The following is a 9,892-nucleotide window of genomic DNA, read 5'->3' as shown; positions in this document are numbered from 1 at the left end:
CCGCGTATACTACAGTTGCTGCACAGCCTAAAGAAGACCAGCAGACAGGAAGCTACTCCTCCAGAGATTGTCACTTCAGTGCCAAAAGGTATAAATTTGAATCAAACTAGACAGTCAGTGCTTAGTTATTGCAGTACTTCATAGTTTAGTATCTAGCAGTCTTAGTTCCCCTGTTACTACTGTTATTCTGACCTTTGACGTGTCTACTGACCCTGAACCTTTGCTACCTGCCCTGATCTGTTATGTTTGTTGGATTGAGACTCGGATTTTGCTTATGGTTACCTCACCTATGGACTCTACCTATGCTGGCTATCACTATATAGGAGGCTGTACTGTACATAAACATTTCAGTCTACTTATTTAAAGGTGTCTTTTGTATTGGTGAGTCTCCCTGCATCTGGTTTCCTGACACCAACACCTTCTGACAATGAAGTATTGATGATAATGTGAGGATTCAACAGTCGATGGAAACATCAAAATCTACCTTCTATAAACTTATGGTGGTATTCACTAAAGAGCCGAGGGATATAACCGTAGTTTCAGCTAATCCTTCAGCTCACTTTGGCCGTCGGAGCCCTTTGGTTCAACCGAACTGAAGGGCTTTTGTTCTCCCTGCAAATGTAAACAAATAAAAAAAATGGTGTGGGGTCCCTCTCCCAATCCACACCAGACCCTTTAGGTCTGGTAGGAAAGTTAGGAAGTTTAAAAAAGTGCGTGGGGTTCCCCCCAAAAGTCTTACCAGATCCTTTAGATCTGGTAGGAAATTTAAGAAGGAACCTCACCCCCAAAATGGGGGGAAAAACATGGGACCCCCACTAAAATTCCCAACCAGACCCTTAAGCATCCCCCCTCCCTGCGCCAGGCCACATACTGGTAGCTGTGTTAGCCTTTCAAATGGCCATTATTTAGTATTTAGATTGGTTTCCAGGCATTTTCTCATTAATTTTCACCTTGTAACCCTTAGAATTATACATATGCTTATGTGGCTGTGCTCACTCACTTCACTGCATCTGTGAAGGGAGCTATAGTCGTCACCCATGCTTAGCCTTTAAACATTGTTTGTGCTTTCTGTTCCGCTCATACAAAGTGACTAGGACCACACATTTCTTGCAAAATAAACAGGTATTTTCTGTACTTGCCGAAAATTTTCCTAGCCTGATAAATGAAAACAAATGTACCCACCACATGTAGGGACTGGTGAGTTGCAATACATTAAATTTTTGTTGTTCATTTTCAGTATTCTTTAACTGCTGAAACTGGCATCACATTAGCCTCTGCTCCAGTATCAAACATAAATATAATTAGAATCTCACAATTAAAAAAACTTGTATGCTAGGATTTGTCTAATTATTGTCTCTGTAAGCCACCTGGCCATTCATCAAATCATCTTGTAATAAAGAGTACTTAACTTGAATTTTTTGATTAATTTTTACCACGGTATTTCCTATTTATCCCACAGTTGGCAAAGAGATTATTTCCTTCACACATATGACATCTTCCAAATAGACACATTGTTTGAATTTGTCCACAATAAAGCACATGGGCATTAGATGAATGCAAACTTTGTTTTATGATTGCATATTGTCCTTCATTTACACCTGAGCAAAACCTCCATAGGCCCTTTAGATGCACATGCACTCATTTGGGGTTGGTTTACGAAAGGAAAATAGGCTGTTTACTTTGCAAGGGAAGTTTCACGTTGTAAGGAAATTATCCTTTAGCTTAGTAAATATGGAGAAAATTTACCCAATCAAGAGCAAGGAAAGAACAACAGTATTCTTGCTTGCACATGATTGAATAATGAAAGTCAGCAGAGCTTTACATCATTCACTAAGCGTAGGGAAAATATCCTTGCAAAGTGACCAGCCTATTTGCCTTTTGTAAAACAACCCCATTGTTTCAACTTGGCCTTTAATTCTGCAGACCTACACAGCCTTGTCTAATGTTAGATCAATTTTAAATATTCTTCATTGGTTATCTTACATTGATAGAATTTTCCAGATAGACTTTGCAATACAATTCAAAAAAAATAAACATTTTCGAGTTATCTTTTAATAAACCAAACTGTTTTCATTTAGTCTGCAGCTGATTGTGACTCTACTACAACAGTACTGAATTAGTAGTGGTGTTAGTGAAATACACATTGTTGTATTGGAAGTGTAATCCTGTACACACAAATAAAGGCTTATATGTTTTATATGCATGGGCTTCATTGTTCCTTCAGTCCATCATTGCCTTCTTTGTTCTATATAGGCAGACTAATAGAGAGGTAAGGTAACCAAAGAGCCAATTCAAAACTAACCTTAAAAAATTATAATAAGAAAAAGCTAATAAACTAAAATTATCCATCCAGTGCCCCAAAAAGTAAGCTTTTTAGTTATAGGTGATGTTGGGGATAGGAATGTCTTGGATAATCCAAAACCAAAGCTCTCTGCCATAATTCCCAACTTCATTCTTGGGAACTTTAGGTGTTTCCACCCATCCTTGTGTGCTCTGGCTCCTCGTGTTTCCGCTGCAGCTCATTCAGAGATTTGATTATGCCCCCAGAACCTGACTTGGGGAATGGCCAAAACTCTATCTCAAACACTTTTTTTGTTTGTTTACTATTAGGGTTACTATGCTTTCTGAAATCTTCCAGCAGTTCCATCTTTAGGGTTAGGGTTAGGGTGAGGGTTGGGAATGGTTATATAGCATTTATTTGTAGGGATGTAGTAATTTTCCAATTTCTACTTTTGTATTTTTGTGATCTTTAGTGTGCTTTCGTCATCGTAGATGTGCACTGACTAATGTTTTCTAAGAAAGAAGTGTATTAGCTCAGTCACTTGCTGTATCGTGCAGGCAGATGGAGGGTGTGCTATAGATATAATTCTGTGCTGGGGGCGTAGGCGTCACTACAGGGGGGAGGGGGGGAAATTGCCCCCCTAGGTTGTTCATTGCCCCCCCCCGTGTGGCCCCCTGCTGATTGCCCTTTAAAACGGCCATTGCCAATGCAGAGCCTATCTTCTTTGACAGCTCTGCCGAAGTGAAAGTACACAGCACTCGGCAGCCACCTGAATTTGCCCCGCCCACCTTAGCTGCTGTTGGCTGGAAGTGAGAGTGCAGCACTGCCATTGGCTGCCTGTGTACTTCAGCAGAGCGGGACCTGCAGAGGCAAAGAAGCACATCAAGGCTGCTTGGGGATTTTCCTCCAGGAAACATCTGTGCTCCACCACCTGGAGAGGAAGAAGAGAGCATGAGGACAGAGAACATGAATTTCACATCAGCACTGTAAGTGCCTTTTCTATCTGCATTACACGCACCTCTGACCTCGCACTCTGCGTTACACCCAGCTCTGACCTTGCACTCTGCGTTACACGCAGCTCTGACCTCGCACTCTGCGTTACACCCAGCTCTGACCTTGCACTCTGCGTTACACGCAGCTCTGACCTCGCACTCTGCGTTACACGCAGCTCTGACCTCGCACTCTGCGTTACACGCAGCTCTGACCTCACACTCTGCGTTACACGCACAGCTGACCTCTGCACTCTGTGTTACACGCGCTTCTGACCTCCCACTCTGCAATACACGTACCGCTGACCTTGCACTTTGCGTTACACGGACCGCTGACCTTGCACTCTATGTTACATTACTGACCTCCACACCCTACTAACCTCCGTACTCTGTGTTACACCGCCGCACCCTGTGTTACACTGCTGACCTCTGTACTCTGCGTTATAACTGACCTTCGCCCCAATACTAAAAACAGATGCCGGTACTTAAATTTTTAAAATTGACTCGCGTGTCTTAGGTCCAGCCCTTGCTGGGGACCTTGTGGCAGCCTTCTGGGTAGCCATGTAATGCCTGCTCACAGCGCTTCTGCCACCCGCACATCTCCCCTTACTAAGACCCTTGACACCCTCTGCCCAAAACATCAGGCCGGCATCCCGGAGTAGAGCGGCAGCACAGAGTATGTAGCAAATTTATATACTATTGTTGTGCATTGCTCTAATGTTTTGCTGGGATTTGTAGTCCTCTATAGTTGGTGGTATTCTGCATTGCTATATAACATATGGGTTTATTTACAGAGCCATGATATTTGCTGACATTGATTTAAACTATAAAGAAAAACTTTTGAGTGTTTTCCTGCTTCTCAGATCTGGAGCAATAACTGAGCAAGAAAGGAAAACTCTTGAAAGTTTGTTTGCATGCTGATGCATGCTGAGCATGTTATTAAATGTAATTTTTATTTTTATATTCCTGGCACATGAAAGGGCCTTTGCCCCATGGGGATACAACTGTAACACCTGCCATGTCCTTAGACCTTAGGCCTAGGAATTCGGGGAGCTGCAAGGATATCTTCTCCTGGAAGGCCACCCTGAAAATACTGGCTGCAAAGGAGTGCTACATTGAGCCTAGAGGAAGCAGATTGCAGTTGACCCCAATATGAAGTTGGTGAGTGATTGACTGAAACTGGAAAACACCTTAGGAACCTTTCCATTGCTGTCCTGCCTTGAATTCCATTGATTGTGTTTTTAAAAGAAACCTGCAGGTATCCAATACTTTCTCCAATCTCCTTCCAATTCTCAATGCACAAATATGCAAAAAAAGCTAAAGCAAGGTGACTAGAAGCCATCAGTTTGAACATTTAGAGAAAATGACTACTCTCTGAGAAGAATGTATTTAGGACATTATTGACTTGTAGGTGGGCCTGGCACATTTACAGAGTATTCACTGGTTAGGTCAAGGTTTAGCCATATGTATTGACAATGCTTCACTCTAGCATTGCACATTCTTTTGCTTTGTAGTTTGTTTCCATCTCATTTAGTTTTATTAAGTTGTTATGAGTATATTATTTAATTTGGAAATCTATATTTCTCCATATCTGTAAGTGGGGTTAATTTACTAAAGCAGCAGAGATTGTTGACTATCCAGTGTGAATGTTCACTTAGCAAATAAGATAAAGCTTTAGCTGTTTATTTTAATCATTCAACCTTATGCAAAATATCATTTTTTCTCATTTCTTTTGCATATAATTGGGTACTCAAAGTGAACACAGCTTCACTTTTATTTAGCAAAGTAAGCATTTACGCTACTAAGTGAGCAATAAGCACTGATTTTAGTTAGTCAACCTCACTGCTTCTAAATGTGTACATAACAGTACTCTTGGGACACTCAGAGTTACATAGCTATTTGCTTTCAGATTTCTACCTCCTGATTTGTGTTAACACAATAATTTTAGAATTTTTCTCAGTATAATATACTGGAACATATAAATTCTGGTCAACCAGTGCAAGAAGTGAAACCAAACTGCACCTGGAGGGTCCTGCTTTACAGAGAATTTCACACAGGAACAGATCAAAATAAAACACATCAAATGGAACTCTACCTATAGCAGGCCCTGGCCTCACAACAATGATGCAACTACAGACCATGTGATTGAATGCTGAGAACTTAAAGTGGCAGCTATGCTGGCCATCCTTGTTGATAACATGTGACCATGAATATGCTATAATATATGCATGGGATCCATATTATAATGAAGCTTCTGGTCAAGTCGTAAATTCATGTCTCAATAGTTTTGTAAGTGTGGATGCATATTTTAGGAATTGCTGCTTATCTAAAGCTAGAGAGCTATTTATGGCTTTAGGTTCTCCTGATTGTCGTATGGAATCAGAAGGTGATACTGGAATGCATTTTTTTGACACCTAGGAATAGCAAGAACGTTTTGCATTTTGAAGAAACAGAATTAAGATCTGCTGGTGGGCCATTGAGAAGGGCTATAGGGAGGGAAAACAATTGTGTTTTCAGAAAATCAAAGTAAAGGATGACAGCCAAAGCTGTCAAAAAGATATATGCCAGATATAGAATGTAATGAAGGAGGCAAACCGATTTTAAGAAAGCTTGATAATGTGCAAAGCAGGATATGGGCACATCCTAGAAAGAAGTGATAGAGAAAGAGAAAATATGCCTTATATTGGAATAAAGTGTACAAGGGCTGTAACATGAGATCACCATATGCTGCAGTGAGAAAACTTAAGGCTAACATCACAGCTGGAGACACATCTACAAAAAAGCAGTAGCTGATGGTAAACAAAATATTCACAAAAAGTCCCTGTACTATACAAGAATTTATATATATCTATAAACAGAATCCATAAACTGGAACTTCAACAAACACACATCCAAGAAAATGTTTTTGAATAAATTAACAGAGCAGATATCTGGTAGTATTGTTTTATTATATTCTGTTCTTGTGGTTTCCTATTAATACCTTGATGTGCCTGTTATACCTGTTTTAAATCTCAGTTCTCTGTCAAAACAATGTCAAGCATTAACAGCAACCATGTGAAAGGTCCTGTCCTGGAGCTAAAGGATAGGACCTTCCCCTATATAGGCCCATGGGAATAATTACTGTAGATGAATTCCAAATCTGAAAAATGAACACATTAAAAAGTTAAATTCCAAGCAATTAGATGACTTGTCTTGTAATTACTGACACAATATTTTATGCCAGATTATATATATTTGGATATACTTTCCATCTACAGAAGATTTCATCTTTATACCAGCGAAGTGGGTAGGGTTAAACCTTTTGCATTTTAAATATGCATCTCCTATTTTTATAAGTAAACTAGTATACGTTTACTAATAGACGATTCTACAAAAAGGTAAACGCTTATATTCCGATTGACTAAAAGTTGGAAATCACTGCCTTCATTTATTCATATATTATTCATATCATTGCTAAAGACAGGCAATTTGTAGACCATAGAAACAGTGCAGAAAAGTAGCGGGATGTACAGCAGGTGTACGAGCCCCCAGGGTCCACGAGGACAGAGGAGTAAATCATAAAAGCTACTGCCTTTTATTTACCAGTTGTTAAATTGTTTAAATTCTCTTCAGATTAAGTAAACAGTTGTCTCGACTGTATATAACTTTTTACACTATGTAAGCTGCTGTTTTGGTTTCTAACAGGATTACAATGGATATATATGCTTTTGTAGAAAATGTAAAAATTTAGGGGGTTATTCACAAAACGGTGAAGAGTTTGGAGAAGGCAGGAGAAGTGAACAATCTAGGCCAAAATAGCTGATTTGGAAAAATTCTCCAATTGAGCTCACTTTCCAGTTCAGCTATATTGTCCTAGATTGTTTACTTCTCCTGCTTTCTCCAAACTCTTCACCCTTTTGTGAATAACCCCCTTAGACTTTTGATATATTATTTATTTTTGCTTTTTTAAAGAAGAAATTGCATACCATTATTAAAAGGGTGGACAGAACCTTCAACAGTTCAAATGATATACAATAGCTGTCTTCACATTTTGAACAAGATCTCTTTAGCCTTTTGCTAAATATCTGGCTGACCATGGTAGGGTAAGGGCAAGATTCGGTATAGTCACTTTCCTTATAATTAAGCACTTGACAACAGAGTGAAATATCTTTTAGAATTGCAAAAACCTTCAGGTGTAAAATGTACTGTATCGGATCTATCTATTGTGTTCTATCTGAATATATGTATTTGAGTGAAATCCTGAGTTTTCATAACCCTGACATTTTTGTGAAAATCACGAGATATGAATTGTTTTATGTTTTAAAATATGGAATGGATTTTTAATGGTTTTCCACTTTTTTCCTCAGCATACATTTTCTGTAAGCACAGGAGCCATAGAATGAAAAGATGGTGCTGCTGATTTTTTACATCCTGTGCTACTTGCACAAAGGTGAATTAAATATTTATAACACAGTGTACCAGCACACAAAATGTGCATGATCACATGTGTATAGTTCACATGTGTATGTTATGTGTTAGTATTATGTGTCTGTGGGCGTGTTTTATTTGGTTTTATTAATCTCCGATGGGGGCTTTGGGAAAATATCAGGGGTCTGAAGCTGAAACTGAGCTGCCCACCTGCAAGTGATTCTGTTCCAATATCAGCCTTGAGTCCTTGGAAGCAAAAGGATTATGCCAAAAAATGGCCCCTGATTAGCGTCATTTATTTAAGAGAAAGTAAAAACTTTTAAGAGATAGTACACAAATAATGATCAAATGCACAAAGAAAAGGGAAACACTCAAATACAAAAATACTAAATAAACTAAATTGCCCTAAATATACCCAAAACAAATGCTCCAAATAAAGGAAAAAGTAGAAAACTTTCAGTAGCTTAATGAGCAAAACTGAGAATTCAGCACATTCCTCTTATTTAATACTAACTGCCATTTTTGCACCTGAAACCATATATATCAATAACTTGGACTTCCTGCTTCAGGAACCAGTACATATTATATATACTGTATTATTACTATTATTTATTACTATATTATAATATAATATATATGTATAAATAAATTAGTCAGTACTTGATAATGACTTTGATACACCCAAATTAAATGGACCATACATTCTTCTTTAGCAGGATTTATTGTACAACATATTCAATAGTACATAAAAGGAAAAAATAGAATATGCTGTGGGCAAAAGCATGGAAAATGTCAGTCACCAAGACAGAAAGTATAAGGTGCCGAGAGCTCTCTACATGAGCATTAAAAATGCTTGGGGCACACAAGTAATTAACAAGAACAAATGAGAAGATATGAAAGGGGAAGAGCATTGATATGTGTTTTGGGCTGCAGTGGGACTAGACTAAAGAGGACAAAGCGTACAAGGCATTAGCAGAAAAAAATAGCAAGCTATTGCAATTCTAAATAATTGGCAATAAAAATTTTTACATATTTGCAGAGAAATATTTAAACATTTACAAAAAATATTCAGCCTTTTAATTTACCCATGTGAATACTCAGTGCTATAATATAATTGTCATATTAACTTAGTCTGCGATGCTGAGAACTAAATATTTTATCCTTGCATGTGTCTGAAATACATTTAACCTTAAGCTTTGTATTTTAAAAAATTGAATCTCTTATAGAATGCCATTTATCTTAGGCATAACTGTAGCAAAGCAGCCTATCTGGTTGTTATCTGGTCCAGCTACATATTGGGAACATATTAACAGAAATTTGGGCTTAAGAAGACCCTATCACCAGGGAAAGGGCGAAAAACTGCTGTGAATATAAATAGCAGACACCTAGATTACTAGCATAAGCCTGCAGCAGCCACCCAATGCTCTCTGCCATGGCCACATTTCAGACACTACTTAGAGGTAAAGCTTTGGCACTTCCTGACAGCATCAAACCTTTCCCCATCTGTTCTATTGGCCAACAAAGCTGCCCATTATAGCAGGCCAATAGGAATGTGTAGGGGTGTGGCTTATTGGCAAATTCTAACACTACCCAGATGTGTCTGTGCTTCGCTTGTCTTCTTCACATTTGGCCCTGACCGGGGGGTTTAGGAAGTCATTAAGTTCTACTTGCTTAGGCCATTACATGAATGGATATAACATTGTGAAGGAAATGAATTTCTTGTGTATTACAGATAAGCATCCACACAGGGATCAGCATTCCACTACAGCGCCATCTACAGCTCAAAAGACATCAGTACATTAGTATATGCTGCTACATTTCCAACACCTCTGACTAACTTGCCCAGGGGGTCTCAGGTTGTGGGAGCTTACAAAGGTTTGAGCTTTACTTTTCAGAGTATATGCTCATAGGTCCTGTTAAGAGTTCAAGACGAACATTGTCAGGATTTTCTTCTCATCTTTCAGTCCATTCGTTGCCATCAGGTTCCTTGGTGCAAGCAAAACCTTAGGTTATAAGTACACATATCCAATGGTGTCACATAATCTTTTCCAGTCCAAGGATATCAAGCCTTTTTCCTCTAATTATCATAGAAGGACAACTAGCTTGTCCTACTATGCTGAAGACTAGTCTTGGTTTGCACACTTTAAACAAATGGATCAGGATCCAAATATTGCATATGGAATCACTATATTCATCACTTAAGCCAGAAACTGAC

Source organism: Nanorana parkeri, unplaced genomic scaffold, assembly GCF_000935625.1.
Source record: "Nanorana parkeri isolate BGI_ZX_2015 unplaced genomic scaffold, ASM93562v1 scaffold447, whole genome shotgun sequence".
In the NCBI taxonomy this organism is placed as follows: Eukaryota; Metazoa; Chordata; class Amphibia; order Anura; family Dicroglossidae; genus Nanorana; species Nanorana parkeri.
This window is presented reverse-complemented; position numbering follows the sequence as displayed.